The sequence below is a fragment of the Melitaea cinxia genome, chromosome 8, assembly GCF_905220565.1.
Source record: "Melitaea cinxia chromosome 8, ilMelCinx1.1, whole genome shotgun sequence".
Lineage (NCBI taxonomy): Eukaryota > Metazoa > Arthropoda > Insecta > Lepidoptera > Nymphalidae > Melitaea > Melitaea cinxia.
The window spans coordinates 12,857,502-12,876,613 of NC_059401.1; the positions used below are offsets into that span (position 1 = coordinate 12,857,502).

Consider the following 19,112-nt stretch of genomic DNA (forward strand, 5'->3'; position numbering starts at 1 on the left):
GTTCACAAATTGATAATGATATCAAAAGTAAATCGTACCAAGTATATATTCACAATAACATTTATTAGAAAAGCTCTCCTACATTTCAATACATCACTTATATAGACTAAATATTTTTATGCTATTTTTGTGACAGACTTATAATTAGTAATTTGGGAGTTTGTACAAATAATTAAAAGTATAGTATCTGTTTGTAATATTAAAATAACCGCTTTTTACTAAATGCATATTGATGTATACACGGTACATATACCAAATTAATATTTTTTACGATTTTTGTTTGTCCGTGTCTGTCATCTGTCTGTTCCGGCTAATCTTTGAAAAGGCTGGACCGATTTTGACGGTACTTCCACTGGCAGATAGCTGATGTAATAAGGAGTAACTTAAGCTACTTTATATATGTATATTATACTATTTTAGAAATTTATATATTTTATAACTCTGCGGACTGAACAATAATTTTTTTTTTTGTTAAATTCCACGCGAACGAAGTCGCAAGGACAGCTAGTGTGTAAATAAAAAAATGTGCTGACTGATATTTATAAAACTAACATCAATATACGATTTGAAAAGAACATAGGTACACCGAGACAATAAATAAATATCTGTATCTGTAAATGCAGAACATCCACCCCAAGCGGAAATAGAAACCGCGACCCTCGCCATTCAATAACTACACTTACATAAAAAACATTAATTGGCGGAAATGTTACAAAAAATCCCTTCACAAGAAATATTCATCAATGTTTGTGTTTGGGTGTTTTCAAAATACTTAGATTCTAATACCGATTTGTGGTTTTGAATGACGCGTCAGTTATGGATGTACGTCAAAAATTACTGCTACGCGTAATAGTGCTTACATTACCATTACAATGCAACACTAACGTACGGAAAATCCAACCTTTGCCTGGCGTGATATCAATGGTCTAGATTATAGCTATTAGCTATGAAGCTTTTGTATTTAAAACAAAGCAGTTTTGTGTATGTAATTATAATTAAAATTATAAAACAAAGGCTGATTATTTTGATTGAAAACGAAACATACATTAATTTGTTTACCCTTTTGTGCACCATTGTCCTTACTGATATCATTTTAGTGGTCTAATAACATGTTCGTTTTTTTAGTTAGTTTGAGTTGAATTTGTTTAGTTTTAAAACTTATATCAACATTATTGGAATTATGTACATAATTTATGACTCAAAATAAAAAGGGTACCGATAATAAAATATATATAGCCTGTTCTTTTTTTTTAAATAATTTTATTTATTTATTTATTTATTTATTTCGATATGCATTAAGGAGTAATAAAAAAGGTAAGTGAGTGTGTTGAATTTATTTCTGTTATTTTATTTTTAATGATTTCGGCAAATACTGAATGATATAAGAAGCATAAAGAAAAGGCACCATTTTAAGGTAATGAATAATATGGAAATAAAGTCTTTACCGTAAGTACCATACGTTTCTTGTTACAATTATAAAACTATTTTTTTTACATTACGTATAGCAAATAGTTTATGTTACGAAATGTATTTCTTGTCTGTTCTAATTTATATCTGTAATTTTTATCTCTTTTTTCAAAGTATGATGAAAAAATATTAGCTTATTTTCAATTCTCAGAATTTAGCATTAACTTAGTAGTTTCAAGTAAGTACGTTTTTTGTACAAAACTGCGACAAGGTGTATAAACAACGTTTAAAATTCAAGAAATGAAGATTTCATAGTTTTAATAACACTAAAAAGCTCCTAAGCTGTGACTCAGTTTATTGATAACGAATATAGAAACATTGTTCTTCATATTTACCTTTGTATAAAATAAATAAATAAATATAACATACACACACGGTCGTGTGTTCCCATGATAAGCAAATTAATGCTTGTTACATACAGTCGACTGTCATAATTTTTTTTTTTTGATAAATATACATAGAAATAATACATATATAAATACAAATATTACACCCAGACCCAGGCGGGAATCGAACCCGCAACCCGCGGAACAGATAGCAGGGCCACTACAAACTGCGCCTACGGGCTTGTCAAAATATATTTATGAAGCAAATGAATTTTGATTTGCAACCTCAACTCGTAACTGAACAATAAGCATTCCTAGAATTACATGAAAACGAAATCACGACTGTATAAGTGTAACGTATATTTTTATTCTTCGTTCATTCTCTTGACAATTATTTCGTTTTGTCGAATTTGCAATTCATTCATTAATTGCTGGGCGTTTCGCTATTAGCGTATTTCGTGTGACGTAGGGCTGCGTAAGCAACCATTCGTGATGGAGATGGTATCGTGGAGTTTGGACAACTGAACTCGAGAAACTGGCGGGTGGTCATCCAGGGAGTTTCTGCGGAGCCTCGTGTCACGGAGACCCGGTGTGATAAGTAACCACAGTTAACCTCCACCCACGTGTCAGAAATAATTTGAGCCCGCAGTGTAGTTTAAGTTAATATTAGATTAATCAAAAAAGTATTTCGGTCCATAGTGTAGATTTAAAATAATTTTTAACAAAAAAAAACCGACTTCAAAATGGAAACTAAAAAGTGAAAAATAAATTTACTTAGTACAAAGTAATTCGTATTTTGATTTAGTTAATCAGAAATGATTAAATAAATATTTTATAATTTTGAAGTCGGTGCCAAGTAAAACAATAACTACTCTAGTATCTACTCGTAAGTTGTATTCAGTTTTCTTTCATAATTTGGTTCATTGACTATTAGGTTGAATACTGTTATTATTCTGTTATTGTTTTGACATATCTAATAATATTTTTTGTACTTGTTTGTTGTGTGTGTGTGTTGTTTGTATTTGTTATTGTAGCCAGGTTGTTGTAGTATTTACTTGGCACCAACTTCAAAATTATAAAATATTTATTTAATCATTTCTGATTAACTAAATCAAAATACGAATTACTTTGTACTAAGTAAATTTATTTTTCACTTTTTAGTTTCCATTTTGAAGTCGGTTTTTTTTTGTTAAAAATTATTTTAACTTACAATTTTTAGTGATGGGTAGACCTAACAAGGATGCTTTTTCTCTTATGTCGGGGGTTCGGAAACCTACACAATACACAAGCACAAACACCCGATCATGACAAACATCTATATGGCCAATACAAATGTCTGTCGTGCGCGGGAATTGAACCCACTAACGCCAGCGCAACAGCCGGTGCTGTGACCGCTGCGCTAAAGCGTCGACATACTATGAGTAAAGTTCGCTATCAGGTGTACGTAATAACAACCGGGACTGACAGCCTAGCGTGTTCTCCGAGGCTTGGTTGGGAGAACCACAAGGATTAACAACTAGACCGAAAATAAATATTTATATAAACATAAATATCCACTCCGAGCTAGAATAGAATCCGCAACCGTCGGTGTTTAGGCGCCGCCGACACGGCACATGCAACATTATATCAAAGCGGTCGTCAAACAGCAAAAGGTAACTGCTGTAAATTGTTGAGAAATTCCCTCGAGTGTTGATAGGCTAATCATCAAACCTGGTCCTGCGACACTGATGACCAGATAGCAGGTAATTGCTATATATCGTTGAAAAGTTCCCTAGACTATCTTTCGTCTCCAGCATCAGACTGTAATGGCACTTGCAACTCATATAGGTGCAAAGTTCTCATCAATAGAAACGAATTAAGTTCAAATAGCAGGTAATTGCTATAAGTCGTTGAAGAGTTCCCTCGACTATCTTTCGTCTTCATCATCAGATTGAAATGGTACTTATAACTCATATATATGCAAAGTTCTCATCAATAGAAACGAATTAAGTTCAAACAGCAGGTAATTGCTATAAATCGTTAAAGAGTTCCCTCGACTAACTTTTGTCTCCATCATCAGACTGTAATGGCACTCATAACTCATACAGGTGCAAAGTTCTCATCAATAGAAACGAATTAAGTTCAAAAAGCAGGTAATTGCTATAAATTGTTAAAGAGTTCCCTCGACTATCTTTCGTCTCCATCATCAGACTGAAATGGTACTTATAACTCATATATATGCAAAGTTCTCATCAATAGAAACGAATTAAGTTCAAACAGCAGGTAATTGCTATAAGTCGTTGAAGAGTTCCCTCGACTATCTTTCGTCTCCATCATCAGACTGAAATGGTACTTATAACTCATATATATGCAAAGTTCTCATCAATAGAAACGAATTAAGTTCAAACAGCAGGTAATTGATATAAATCGTTAAAGAGTTCCCTCGACTATCTTTTGTCTCCATCATCAGACTATAATGGCACTTATAACTCATACAGGTGGAAAGTACTCATCAATACAAACGAATTAAGTTCAAAAAGCAGGTAATTGCTATAAATTGTTGAAGATTTCCCTCGACTATCTTTCTTCTCCATCTTCAGATCGACTCCAGCCAGACCTTTATTAAATAGTAGTGCTTTATAGTACTTAATGAAAACATGATTAAATTTACTAGTCACCCTTACGATTTTTGAAAGTTTCCCTCGATTTCTCTGGGATCCCATCATCAGATCCTGGTTTCCTTATCATGGTACCAAACTATGAATATCTCCTTTCCAACAAAAAAAGAATTATCAAAATCGGTTTATAAACGAAGAAGTTATCTCCGAACATACATAAAAAAAAAAAAAATATATATATCGGTTAAAAATATATATACGGTCGAATTGAGTAACCTCCTCCTTTTTTTGAAGTCGGTTAAAAATAATTTCGGATTGTGTTAAACTCGTTCGTTTAATCCATAAAAGAAAGATAAAGTTGTTTGTTCATTCAAATTTGTATTAAGCTTAAAATTGTGTTTCCTTGTATTAAATTACTTTCTACATTAGTCTAATTTAATTTTGTTCTCCAATCCAATCTGATCGCTAACTTTTTTTTAAAATATATATTTACCTCTGTGATTTAGTTCTTCGCATTAAGATAGAATTAATATTCTCTTATTCTGTTCTTTTTTAATTTAATTACATCTACATATATGTATTAAATATTTTTTTTAACGCGCGACATAAGGGTTTTCTGCATTAAGGCAAAATCAGTACATTTATAAAAAAAAAAGAAATCGTAAATAAAGTGAGAAGGCCAACAGTACCCTGGTAGGTAGCGATTACCTTAACCTATGACTCGCTGCCAATGCTATGTCCTCTGTCAACATAGTGCATGCTTCGAAGCTCTGGCTGCTTCAAACCACTGTAATTTAACACCACGTGAGAGTATTAATATTTAGCTGTGGTCTCCACTAGGGTTGAGGTAATATCCCGATCGGAATGCTCCAGATTTTGAGAGCGGAATTGCTTGTTATGCGCTGCCTTAATATAATTCTCGCGTGTGGGCTATTTGATAAGTTAGCGTTCATCATAAACAGCTACGAAGCAATGATAAAATATAATCGTAGACCCTTATAAAAGAAAGTAATCTTAGACTAATAAAACATGATTTAAAATCACTAAATCATTAAAAAAAACTGACTTCAATTATATCGATCAGTAATTCAACGACGGTCGACGAAAAAATAGTTCAGCATAGCACATCAGGCATTATTAGAGGTAACTCAATAAGTACCCGTCAGATCTCGTTTAATATTAATTTAACCAAATGACAAACACCACCTTTCGACTAAAAAAAAGAATCACTGAAATCGTTTCACCCAGTAAAAAGTTTTGAGGTCACATACATAAAAACAGTCCAAGTAAGAATCTCTTTCTGGTTTTGAAGTCTGTTAAAAAAATTAACACAGATACATGAATATTACTTAACAGGTAATGAATTATTTCTAATGTTATTATAACAAATGGAATATTATATACTCCATTTGTTAAAAATAATATTCCAGAGTTAATAAGTACCTACATCATTTGTTGGGTATATAAGAAGTATATATATACTTCGAAGTTGAAGTAAAGACCACACATGAATATTAATAAAACATACCGTGAAATATTTTTGTCAAATGCATAAAAATATTTCACGCTTTTTTCGCATTAAGGTCTTTATCATAGTTTTTAAGCTGCTTTATTTTGAAGATACGTTGATATTATTATTTTGAAGGACAGTTAAAAGACGTCTTGTATTCGAATTATTCCAATGGAGATTACACAAGTTTAAGCTTCCTTACTAGTTAGTACTTTTTTTATTACAACGGCCTTAACAAAATCTTAAATGTTTTAACTAGGTTGAATGCTGTCACGCAGAATCTGAAATATATGCTTTTAAACTAATCGCAATCCAGACACGGGAGATATAAATTTTGCGAAAAAAACTTGTGTGCCATTTTTGATCTTGGAGCTCGAGTCTCCCTACGGGATGTTTTTCGCATGGTAAATATACCTACTAGCAACTGCGTCACAGTATATTTATAATAATATTTACATATATTCAAAAGAATATCGATTGTTTTAATATATTAATCGCAGAATAGAAGGAATGACAAAATTAAAACCTCAAGTTTCCGACTGCGCAAAGTAAACGTCTCATTTATAGGTTTCTAACTAAGGTAAGGCATAGCAGGAAATATGCTGCTCAAAATCTGGAGTAGCCCAATTGGTGATGTACCTTAATCTTACAGAAGTTCATTACTAAATAGTATTGCTTTCAAGCAGTGTTGTATTTCTATGGTGAGAAAGGTTTACGATTTTTAGGCGTTACGATTTTATAATCGTCAGAAAATAAATTTAAAATTTATCATCATTACAGCCTTTACAGTCCACTGCTGGACATAGGCCTCCACAAGTTTACGCCAAAAATAACGTGAACTCATGTGTTTTGCCCACAGTCACCGCGCTGGGCAGGCGGGTTGGTGACCGCAGTACTGGCTTTGTCGCACCGAAGACGCTGCTGCCCGTCTTCGGCCTGTGTATTTCAAAGCCAGCAGTTGGATGGTTATCCCGCCACCGGTCGGCTTTTCAAGTTCCAAGGTGGTAGTGAAACTGTGATATCCCTTAGTCGCCTCTTACGACACCCACGGGAAGAGAGGGGGTGGCTAAATTCTTTAGTACCGTAGCCACACAGTACTAAAATTAATGTAAAAAGAATAATAATAGGTAAAGCATATTATTCTCATTTAAACATTAAGATTAAGATTTATATAAGTGATAAAGATGTGTGGATTCTGTGGCGCTGTATTTCATGCAAATTAATAGTATTAATTTTATAATAAAACTCAGTTTCTTTTTGTAATAGTTACTACGGAGTTTCTTGCCGATTTCCCTCTGCAGATTGTAACACTCTGAATTGGCGGTAGCACTTAATAAAAACAAATATAATTGTAATTTGTCGATTTAAAAGAGCTTTTGTAGCATACTTCAAGTAAATAATATTAGATATCGATTAAGACGATATTTTATAGAAAGTTAAATTAAAAATGTATATGACATTTTCGTTTCTAACCGATTTTTTTAAAAAGGATGTTCTTGCGACGGCTCGACTGTAATTTTTCGATTCGATTTTATTTTTTATATGTGTTACATCATAACTCTTACTTTCACTTGTTGTGCCGATTTTAATGATCCTTCCTTTAATCGAAAGATGGTGCTTATATGAGATCCGATTTAAATAAAATCGAGATCTGATGAGTACTTTTTTAGTTTTTAAAGTAATATTTAATATACCTTACTCATTTTTCGAATGTGTAAATTAAATTCGTTTTCTTCTCTTCATTATCAATACCAAGGTATTTTTGCTTCGCTATACTTAAGTCATAGTACAATAAGGTCAGTGTTTCGACAATTAATTATGTCGGTGAGAAAATCAATTACTCTTTAATGATGAATACACTTAAAAGGGTTCAAATTAACACTGAAACACAAAAGCGTACTTCGAGCATTTACGTATGGTATAAAGACAATAAAGAATGATAGCTATCTTGTTTTAATTTAAAATATGATGAATTGGCTGGATGGAAATTTATTATAGGAAACATCCGATAGTTTTACATTTATTGAACTGAATTTAATCAGTTTGCTAACCTTCCACTTGTGGGTGAAGAGCTCTATCTCCACATAATTGGAGCTTAATCCGTTCGATGATCCATTGCGGTTTGGATAACTAGCCATTCCATTTAATCATACCATAACAGCCGGGAACGATGGCTTTGTGTGCACAAGACACAATACCAGACATTAAGAGACGATCAGTCCTGAGCAGGAATCGAGTCTGTGATCGTTAGGCGAGAGGGTAACTTTCTGCGGATAGGCCAGAAAATTAATTGTGCAAATAACTTTACTTAAAACTCAGCTGAATACTTCAATAATAGCACAATTCCAATATAATTGGTACAACTTAAAAACATTGAACTCAAATAAAAAAAATATTAGTTTTTATCTGGGACATAAAGAGTTGCAACGTTATCGCATGTCATACGCCCATTAGATGTTTGCGTATAATTTACTTAATGTACGTATGGACCCAGAGTCACGGCACGCCAGCACTCACTTTTGATTATTTAAATCATTAAATATGTCTTCTAACATAAAAGTATAACTGTTTTAAAATTTACTGACCTGAAATACAAAACTGACTTTGATTAAAAGCCCTTATTTGATTTATTCACGTATTTTCGATTTAATTTTTAATTATTTGAAACATTAATACTTCGTCTTTTTGCCACTAAGTCATAAATGAAAGAAAGTGATAACAGTTTCAATACTTTAAAGATTATTATTCACTGTCAAACAACGTGTAACTTGTTTTTTAAATGCACTAATCTCGGAATCTGTAGATTGGATTCAAAATTCTTTTCTGATTCTCTATTCTTATTGAGTTAGAAAAACCTATTTATTGGAAAAAAATATAGCTTTTAGTACGCTGAATGATCATCACGCTCAACATAAGTAAACAAAGCTAGTGAAGCTGCCAAACATTATTTATATAAGATTATTATTTATATTGAAGCCTAGCATATCAGTTAAAATGCACGTCAAAAAAGCACAAGCGCCTAGATCGTGACAAAAATATTCATGACCATTAGAGGCAGGAAAACTTAATATTTTAATTTATTAAGTACGTATTATTTAAAATATTCCTCTCAAAGAGTTAGTTACTCCTAAGGTAACGTATATATGCCTCAAGTAGTAGCGGATAGTTAATAAAAAAGTAACGCCAATTTCAAGAATAACATAGAACATGTAGTCACTATTCGATGGACAAAATCGCGAGTACAGCTAGTTAAAATAAACCTGTAAAATTTAGGGCAAAGAGAGTTTTATGATTATGTGTTTAAACTAAGTAGACGGGTTTCGACTTGCATTATCACTGTTATTACACTAATAACACCTGTGAGATATACAAATAATACATTACGTTACGACATAACCTAATGAAAGTAGTCTGTTATGGTAAATGTTTAAACAGGAGCCGTACCAGTACAGTAGAGAAAAATCAGATAAATATCTCTTTTCACTCTACAAACCGACGTAATCTGAAATAAAAATACAGTATCGGTTGAAACGAATACAATCAATAAAAAAAACATTGATTGTCATTGCCAGTGTGACTCATCAAGCAATTCCCTCATGCAATGCACCCACACGACTCTCATTCATCTAACCCTACACAAGGAAACCGAGGGAACATATTTAAATGGGAAATGCCTGGAAATTGCTCACGCTATTGTTGTGACATCGAGGGGCGATTGGAACTGATAACGAGGGTATCTTTCTAAACGTTATTATAATATAGGTCCAAGAACCTATTTAAGTACAACTTATTGAGTGTATTGCCTACACTGATTTACAATCTATACAAATAAGTAAAATTGGAGTGTTTGTTTGTAATATTAAAATAACCTTGGTATAAAATTGGTGTAGGTGCCGTGTATACATCTATATACATTTAGTAAAAAGCGGTTATTTTAATATTACAAACAGACACCTTAATTTTATTATTTGTATAGATAGATTAATTAGCAAATTTAAACTTATAATAAATAAATAAATAATAATAATAAATAATCTTTATTGTACACCATAAAGAAACATTACAAAAAAAAGTGATACATGCAAAGAAAGATGTACAAAGGCGGTCTTATCGCTAAGAGCGATTTCCTTCAGACAACCTTTGGGCATAGGATATAGCGTAGAAAAAGAGAAGCGGTAGGGAAGTGTACAAACAGTTGATAAAGAATTGGCATATAGTTAACGAGCAATATTATATTAAAACAAGTAAATATACATACATATACACATACATACATACACAATATACATACACATACATATATGCAAATAAATATATACATATATACTACATATAGAAAATACAACACAATATATATATTTATGGAGATGCTAATGATATTTATGAAGTATTTAGCGACAAAAAATGCGCCTTGATATTTTTAAAAACAAGCAAGAGATTGAGCTTCTCTTATAGAGAGAGGAAGAGAGTTCCAAAGTTCTGAGAATTGGCCAACATCTATTTTTCATACCCAACGTTAACAATGGAAAGTTTCCGTTTTTAAACTGTAGTTCTTATCGACTGCATATTTGGTAAGAATCTCCTATATGTGATGTAGAAATGATCAATAAGCGGATTTTATGATAACTCATCCCTAATAAGGATTACGAGGGTCGGCGATAACAATGCCTTTTTTAAATGTATGTAACTCCGAAACTACTTAACCAATTTTTATCAAATTTTGTAAGCATCTGTAATTTGGTCCAACTTGGGAGATAGGGTAGTTTTTGTCTCAAGAGGACCTGGTAGGTGGCGCTGCTATCGGTATGGAAGCTATCAAATTTGGTAGCTGTTTTCCGAGCAACGTCTGCTGGTCAACGTCTGCCGGACCCAGTTATTACCAGTTATACCGCTTTTCTACGCCCTGTTCTATACCCAAAGGTTGTCTGGAAGAAATTGCTTTTTTAGCGATAAGACCGCCTTTGTACATCTTCCTCTAATTGTACTACTTTTATTTCTATCTTTTAATGGTGTGCAATAAAGAATATATATATTATAATTATATATAAATCTATACTATCATATAGAGGTAAATTTTTTAGCTTTGTTTGTTTGTAGGGGGTAATCTTCGCAAATACTGATCCAATCATGGAAATTCTTTCACTAACAGAAAGCTACACTATTCAGGAGTATATATTTTTTATTCAGTGAAAAATAATACTATATGTAAATCAAGTTGGAGAAATGCGAGCAAAATGAAAACTTTACTATATATTTGCATTACAAAAATAATTAACGCCCAACGAAGTGGGCACGAGTCGGCTAGTCTAGAATATAAGGCGTTTTATATTATCTACATGAAACAAAACTAATTTTTTTTAAACAACTACGTTAGCAAACTTAACATAAATATATAATTATAATTTATAATATGTTAGTAAGTGTTTTATTTCGATAAATTTATACTTTTTTCTTATACTCGATAATTTAATATTTATTTATTTATTTATTTAATATTCGGAAAACCAACAGCACAAATAACAACACATAGCAAATTGAACTAAACAACATTTGGCTAATGAAAGGTCTTCACGTATAAGAATATAGAAGTAATGTATAATAACGTCACACTGTTGACATATTTTAACATTACATTATCAAAACCGAGATATTTTTTTAGTTATTCTTATAACAATAATACTAAATAAGGTGTGATACACAAAAGATTCCACCATATTATCTTTTTCAATACTATTTAGATGTTGTTAGTCTGAACTTGAACTCACAATTATATAATTATAACCCACCGGTTCCCTCCACATTGTAATTTCTACGCTACATGCAATAACTAGAGCTTAGTAATAATAATTGTATTTGCTCGCAAATGAAAAAAAAAACGACTTCAATTACATCGACAAGTAATACAACGTAGGTACACGAAAAAAATAGTCGAGTAAATACGCGTTATCAAAGATTACTCAAAAAGCTTTAATCTGATCTTGATGAAATTGAAAACGTGACCACACGATAAATACCAGCTTTCGATTAAAATAAAAATCATCAAAATCGGTACACCCCGTAAAAAGTTATGCGGTATAATACAACGTCGGTCGACAAAAAAATGGTCAAGTAAAGACGCATTTTTAGAAATAGCTCGAAAAGTAGTTGTTATATCTCAAACAAATTTAAATGGCACCAAATGACGCGCATCGCCTTTCGATTAACAAAATTTTTGTCGAAATCGGTCCTCCCAGGCAAAAGTTCTGATGTAACATACATAAAAAAAAGTAATCGAATTTAGAACTCCTCCTTTTTTGGAAGTCGGTTAAAGATATAATTAACGCCTCACATTCAACGACCTCTCACTAGGATTTACTTTTTTGTGGGGGATCGGAAAAACGAATAATATACAAGTATAAACGCTCAGATCATTGAAAACGTTTGAATGCCATATAGAAATGTTGGCATGAGCGGAGATCGAATCCGCGACCGCCAGCACAATCAGCCAGTGTTGAAGCCACTGTGCTAATGGTCTTCAACATCTTCGAAATTATTGAAATTTAATCAAATTAACTTCAAATTTATCGTATTGTAATAGTTCACTAAGTTATTCAATTTTCATTGGACTGGCTTTGACACGTTTATTTCCAAGTTTATTAATCCAATTGAGTTTTTAGCTCAATAGCTTAAGTATTTTAGGCGTAAAACATTTGAAAATGTAATAACTTTTACTAACCTCGTTAAACATCTTTTCCGCTAAAATAACTAATGGATTTAAAAAAATATGATGAATTAAATAACTTTATTTATGCCTATTTTACATTTTATTAGGTACATAAGAAAGGGGGCGTTCATTAAATACGTGAGATGTTTAAGAAGGGAGGGGGTCGAGTCAAATCTCATCTAATCTTACGTTGGAGAGAGGGGCAATATCGGCAAATATCACGTAATTTTTTTTCTGATTGAAACAAAAAATATATATACTATTTTGGTCCATTTAATGCAGATTGTACATGATAAGATTTAATCTTAAGCGTTATCGTAATAAGATTAAGATCATTCACTAATTCGTTCGAAAGAAAATAATTTCGTTCATACTTCGACGTTATACGTCTACTGACTGTCAAACCACCATATTTGTTTTTTGCCAACGGCTTAGAGTGGCTAAATTAAAACGAAGTTGAAGGAGCAGATGATTTTACTGAAAATCATATGAACATGTTGATTCCAATAGTCTCGCGAGTATCTCAATTTGGTTCTCATCAAATTCTAGTTTATCTTATATATAAAATTCTCGTGTCACAATGCTAGTTACCATACTGCTCCGAAACGGCTGGACCGATTTTTATGAAATTTTGTGTGCGTATCGGATAGATCTGAGAATCGGCCAACATTTATTTTTCATACCCCTAAGTTATAATGGGGGATGGGGATTAAGGGGATTAATAACATATATGGCAAAACAACGTTTGTAGGGTCAGCTACTATTTCAAAAAATTCAATGTTGATATATCACTGCAATGTGTAAACGTGTGCCACACATACAGAACTATATTACATATACATACACATACATAAATATGTAAACATACATAACTCACAATTAAACATGGTTACGCGATGGCAACTAATATTGAACGCAGTTGAAAAAAACTGTTTACTTTTATGGAATATATTTATTCATAATGAAGTTACAGCCAAAAATATAATGAATAAATTTACAGACGAAATGAAGTGTGAATGACAAGAGACGCGCGTGATATCAGCTTGGCAACACCTTACAGTTCAAAAATCAGGGTGCGAGCGACCGTCTAACAGCAAGGGCGCTTGCGAGCATGACTTCACACACGCCTTTTTACCTTAATGAGGTTCTTAATACACCATCTTTATATACAATATACTCTTTTATTAATACGAGATAGTCACTTGGAAATATTGAAAGCTTGTGGTATTTTAATAATATTGATTTGAATACACTTTGCATCATACTCGTACAAATCATTACAAGTATATCAGCACTGTACTAATGACAGTGCTTTATTTACTTAGACTTTTAATAGACCCTAGACATTATTTGAATGTCAAGAAAGTATCGTAATCAAACAGTACATTATTACAAATACAATTAACATACACGGGTAAAATTCCAGTCATTTTATTTATCTTCGAGAGAGCAGAACGCCTCCTATCTCGTGTATAGCCACTGAGGCACATAGTCGTGGAGCTAATGAGGTACCCGTTGAGTGTCGATCGCACAAGGAAAACACCCTACAATGCAATTTCTTATCCTAGACTTTGAGTATTCTTAAACAAGGCGGCTTAGTTATCATGACTTCGTTACTCAGAATCATACTTGTAGTTTTGAAACCTTACATTATCATTTATTTTCTACTTTTCAATGTTACTTTGTTCGTAAATACTTATAATTTATATCTTTATTTATTTATTTTTACATTAACGTATCTTTTTTAACCTCATAATTTTAAGCCTATTTAAAAGAAAAGAGATAGGAAACCATTATTTCAATAGCGGGTCATTTGATGGTTATTTTAGTTCAGTCTAGATCGTTTATTTGTTCAAAAAACTTAAACTAATTATTAGTTTAAAGATTTTTTTTTTTATTTACTTTAATCTAATCTAAATAACAGGATCTTAAGATTAGACTCAGACTTCCCCAATAAAATTTTTTTAATTTAAAAAGTCCGTTTATTGACAAAGGCGCTAGATAGGCTATAAAACATCAGAACTAAAATCGAAACAGCAATCGATGCGGGTAACACCGTACGGTTTTTCTATTTATTTATAATAGTTCTCAATAAATATATTTTTCGACAGTTATAATTTTATACCAATAGGATAGTACGTTTAGTATGTCATAGATGTTATGCTTTCTTGAAGCCCCGTAAAAAGTATGTATTTATGTTTAAGAATATTTATTTATATTTATACGAACCATTTAATTCATAGGAAAAAGATAAAGATGGATACTTTTATAACTCTTAAAAGAAAAGGTAATGTGACGCTATTTGTAGCGTCTTTTACGTAGTCAAACCCTTTTAAACCTCAGTCCCATATTCACTCTTAAATAACTTTAAATAAAACAAATTAACCCAAGTTTAATGAGCACAATTTAATAAATTCAAATTATTTTACCGTTGTCCCATATCCCAGGGGGGAGGGAGACAAATCCTCTAAACTACTTTGACCCGCTAGCTCACCGCTGTTTTGATTAACTAAAGTTTACGCTCGTCCAATATTACAAAATGTCTCGTTTTATAAGTTATCAACTTTCTTAATAATACGCTGCCATGATTTATTTTAATAAAATGTTTCGTTTTTAATGAAAAAACCATGAAAAGAGAAAATTATTAAATATAAATTGTTTACCTGCGGCTAATTTTTCCTTTGCCTTGTTAGAAACCCTTAGAGTACCTAAATTAGTACACTGGCATTATAAAGAGGTAAATAGACACAAATACGACAAATTAAAACTAACTAAAAACTAGGATATTCTTATGTCACCCAAGCCTGTTACAGCTACTACTAGTGTGCTAGTACTTGTGTGCTATTTCACTGCGATTACAACAAAGAAAACGGAGATTAAAATTTTAGAAACTTCCAATGAGAGTATGTAACTGTGAATGTTTTAAACCTATCTTAGATTAATAGAATTGACATAGTTATAACAAATTGATAAAAATATTAGGTATGCTGCCTCTATGGTGAGACATAATGCTGGTCATTTGTGATGAGTACCATAATGTTAAATGACTTGACTAAATCAATTACGTCGCTTTCAGGACTAAAGTTACGAATCGATAGTTTCGAAACGTATACAGCCTGTAACATCCCACAGTTGGGCATAGGCCTCTTTCTCCCTACAGGAGTTTCGAAACAGCTTCATCCAAATCTTGGTATTCAAAGCCCTAATCTATCTTAGTGTGTAACCAATAGGTTGGTCTTATTCGTCACGTTACATACAACTAAAATCGTTGTGAAGTTTGACACTCGTTCATCACGGCCGTTGGTTTTGTAAGTGCAATCTATGCTGTTCCGTCTGCTGCAATAAATACTTGGGTTTCAGTGTTTATTACGATTAGATCGAAACGCTGCTTATCTCGTTGCGCTGAAGGTTTATAAAATATCTAATAAATGAAATCTACTTAAGAATTGATGACAGATGATTTTACTTTTGTCAAATGGAGTCTGTGATTAAGAACTAGTAATTTATAGCATTCGTTAAACTATTTTACCAGAGTATATCTTGATATATAACTAACACATTTTAAAAATCATCAGTTCTAGATATAAAATATCAATAAACAGACGATAATAAGTTAGTTTTTTGTAAAATTACCAGAAATGTAAGAATATGAATTTCTTTTATCTCAACAACTATCTAAAGCATCAATGAAATACCCGAAACATTTTGAAGCGAGTTTAATATTTACGATTTTTTTCTTCGTGTAGCTTGTTAACGCTATAAGGCGTAAACTGAAATGATTCAAAGTCTTAAATAGGATGAAGGAGGCAATTTTCACCTGCCATAACATTCAGTACGTTAAAGTTCCCTATAAAGCCCACGTATACCTTAATAACTGCGATTTTACAGATTACCTTGGGGAGAAAGCAAACTTAATCTTGTTGGTAAAAAATATATGATTGTTGACAGTTTATTTTAAAATTATAATATTTATTTTAATCTCTCAGTAATAATTTGCACTCCTTAAGCCTTGTTATGTGTAACAAGTTTTTATTTGTTGACTCGATTATTATGACAATTATCAAAGTAACAAAAATGCATCTAAAAATATCTTATTATATTTGTTGATACCTGCAGATATTTGACCATCGTATAATATGATGGTCAAACATGTGCTGGTATCAGTGGTTTGAACCTAGTTAAAATCATCGAGTAAATTATCGATAAAAATCTAACGTTAAGACATGAAAAGAAATATTGGCTCTCGTTTCTAAAACTAAAACATGACATGATTCCTGGATATATTTTTTTTTACTAAGAGAGTAAATTTCCCATTACTCGCCCGTCTCGTTTGTATTAGGTTGAATCTTTTATAAAGACGAGGCATGTCCCGCAAGCGCGGCGTCTAATGATGATTTACTAGTGCGAGTTCCCGCGGGCGGCGTAATTTTCCCTTAGACCGACCGCACTCTATTGTCCGAGCCAAAGTGAAAACAAACTAAGAACTCCTCCGTTTAATCATTCATTCCACCGACCTGAGGTTTTATTTAGATTTATTTCTACTATTGTCGGTCAAGTCGTGTATATACAAAGACTTTCTACGACCTTAATACCGATTTAATATTCTGACTAATTTTCCCGTTTCTCTTTTAAACAGTTCTTTACTCGAATAAACATATATTTTTCATACATAGTTATAAAAGTTTTGTAATTTAGAACTTTTTCGTGTAATTCATTCTCGAATTTCTCTCTGGAGGAACGGATTTATTAAATATAAATGTTTTTAGTTTAATATAAATTCGAGATAATAGTTAATTTGTTACTTTAATTAATATTAATTATTTTAATATTCTTTACATTTACTTTAATGTAACAGCTTCTAAAAATTTCTTTACTGGGTAAAGATAAAGCATTGCATAAAAGCTGTTTAACTGCAGGCTTACTTACTGAATAGTTTGCCTATCAGTGTAACAATCACGTAAGTCAAAGGTGGATAAGAAACAATAATACCGTCGACTAGGTGATCCACATAACCGTATCTTAGAGAAGACAAATTACTGAAAACTTACTCTTACGAAACAGAAGTAACATAAGTGCATTTATGAAATTTCAAATGAATATATAAAAAATGATTGAATTTTTTTATAAACCTATCAGAAAAATTCAATTCTCTCTGGGCCACACAAATTTCGCGTGATGTGTGTTTGACATCACTGCGTTATAACAATGCCTGCGTTATAACAATGTTGAGACCCACAAACTCGGCTCCGCTGAGTCTCATTGGAGTTTTTTAAGGATCGTTTTATTTTTATTTGTTCAAAAATACAAAATACACATCATCATTTCATCATTATTTCAGCCTATCACAGTCCACTGCTAGACATAGGCCTCCACAAGTTCACGCCCAAAATTGTGGTAACTCATGTGTGTTGCCCATAGTCACCACGCTGGGCAGGCGGGTTGGTGACACACAAACAAACACATACTTAACACTTATTCATAAGCCTGCCACAAAAACTCACAAGAGTTTATCCGGACAAGCCGCCGCGTCGCATACCATATTATCATATAATATTTATACCGTACCGTACCATATTATAGCAATTAAAACTAAATTAAGGTAATTACCAAAGTTTTGTGACTATTAAACGCTTAAATATTTCAATAAATGTTCTTTTAGTGATCTTCTATATTTGCGTCTGTCCAGGTATTATAACTTTTGTAGGTCTTCGGGAAGTTCATTAACGAATACGGGTATAATGGTATTTAACATTCTAGCTCCGTAAAAAATTCTATCATTCAGTACAATTTTTTTTTAGTTTTGAATTTTTCTTAAGGTATGGGTCTACGCCTTTAACGCCGCGTTGGCGCAACGGTTATAGCCATGGATTGTACCTGTTGCGCTGGCGGTTGCGGGTTTGATCCCCGCACATGAAAAACATTTGTATTGGCCATACACGTGTTTGCCGTGGTCTGGGTGTTTGTGCAGTCCTTGTGGGTCTACTCACCGTGCCTCGGAGAGCACGTTAAGCCGTCGGTCCCGGTTGTTATCATGTACACCTGATAGCGATCGTTACTCATAGTAAGGAATATATTGGCCAACCCGCATTGAAGCAGCGTGGTGGATTAAGCTCTGATCTTTCTCGTACATGGGAAAAGAGTCCTATGACTAGTAGTGGGATATTACAGGCTGAGGCGATGGTTCTACATTTTTCGATTAATAAAAAAGGAACATTAACTTCGTTTATACTGTGTGTGTTTGTTGTAGATATTTATTTATTTAATAATTGTGTTTCTTATCAAACAAAATAATAGCGTTACTAGCAAACGAAAAAAAAAAACGATTTCAATTACATCGATCAGTAATACTATAACCTAATACTTAGATCTGCCACACATTTAAATAGGACCACCTGACAAGCACCAGATTGGGAATAAAAAAAATCACATCAAACATAATAATTAAACAGTCAAATTGAGACCCTTTGCCTATTTGAAGTCGCTTAAACACATTGGTACTACCGTGTAGT

General features: G+C 32.4%; 1 long non-coding RNA gene across 1 annotated transcript; it reads right to left on the reverse strand.

Moving 5' to 3' along the window:
• Nucleotides 1-1,654: 1,654 nt before the first annotated feature.
• On the reverse strand, nucleotides 1,655-18,160 carry LOC123655971. Its single transcript, XR_006743478.1, has 3 exons — nucleotides 18,059-18,160; nucleotides 2,015-2,020; nucleotides 1,655-1,668 (listed from the first exon to the last, which is right to left on the reverse strand). It is a non-coding gene; the product is annotated as an uncharacterized LOC123655971 (long non-coding RNA).
• Between the last annotated feature and the right edge of the window lie 952 nt (nucleotides 18,161-19,112).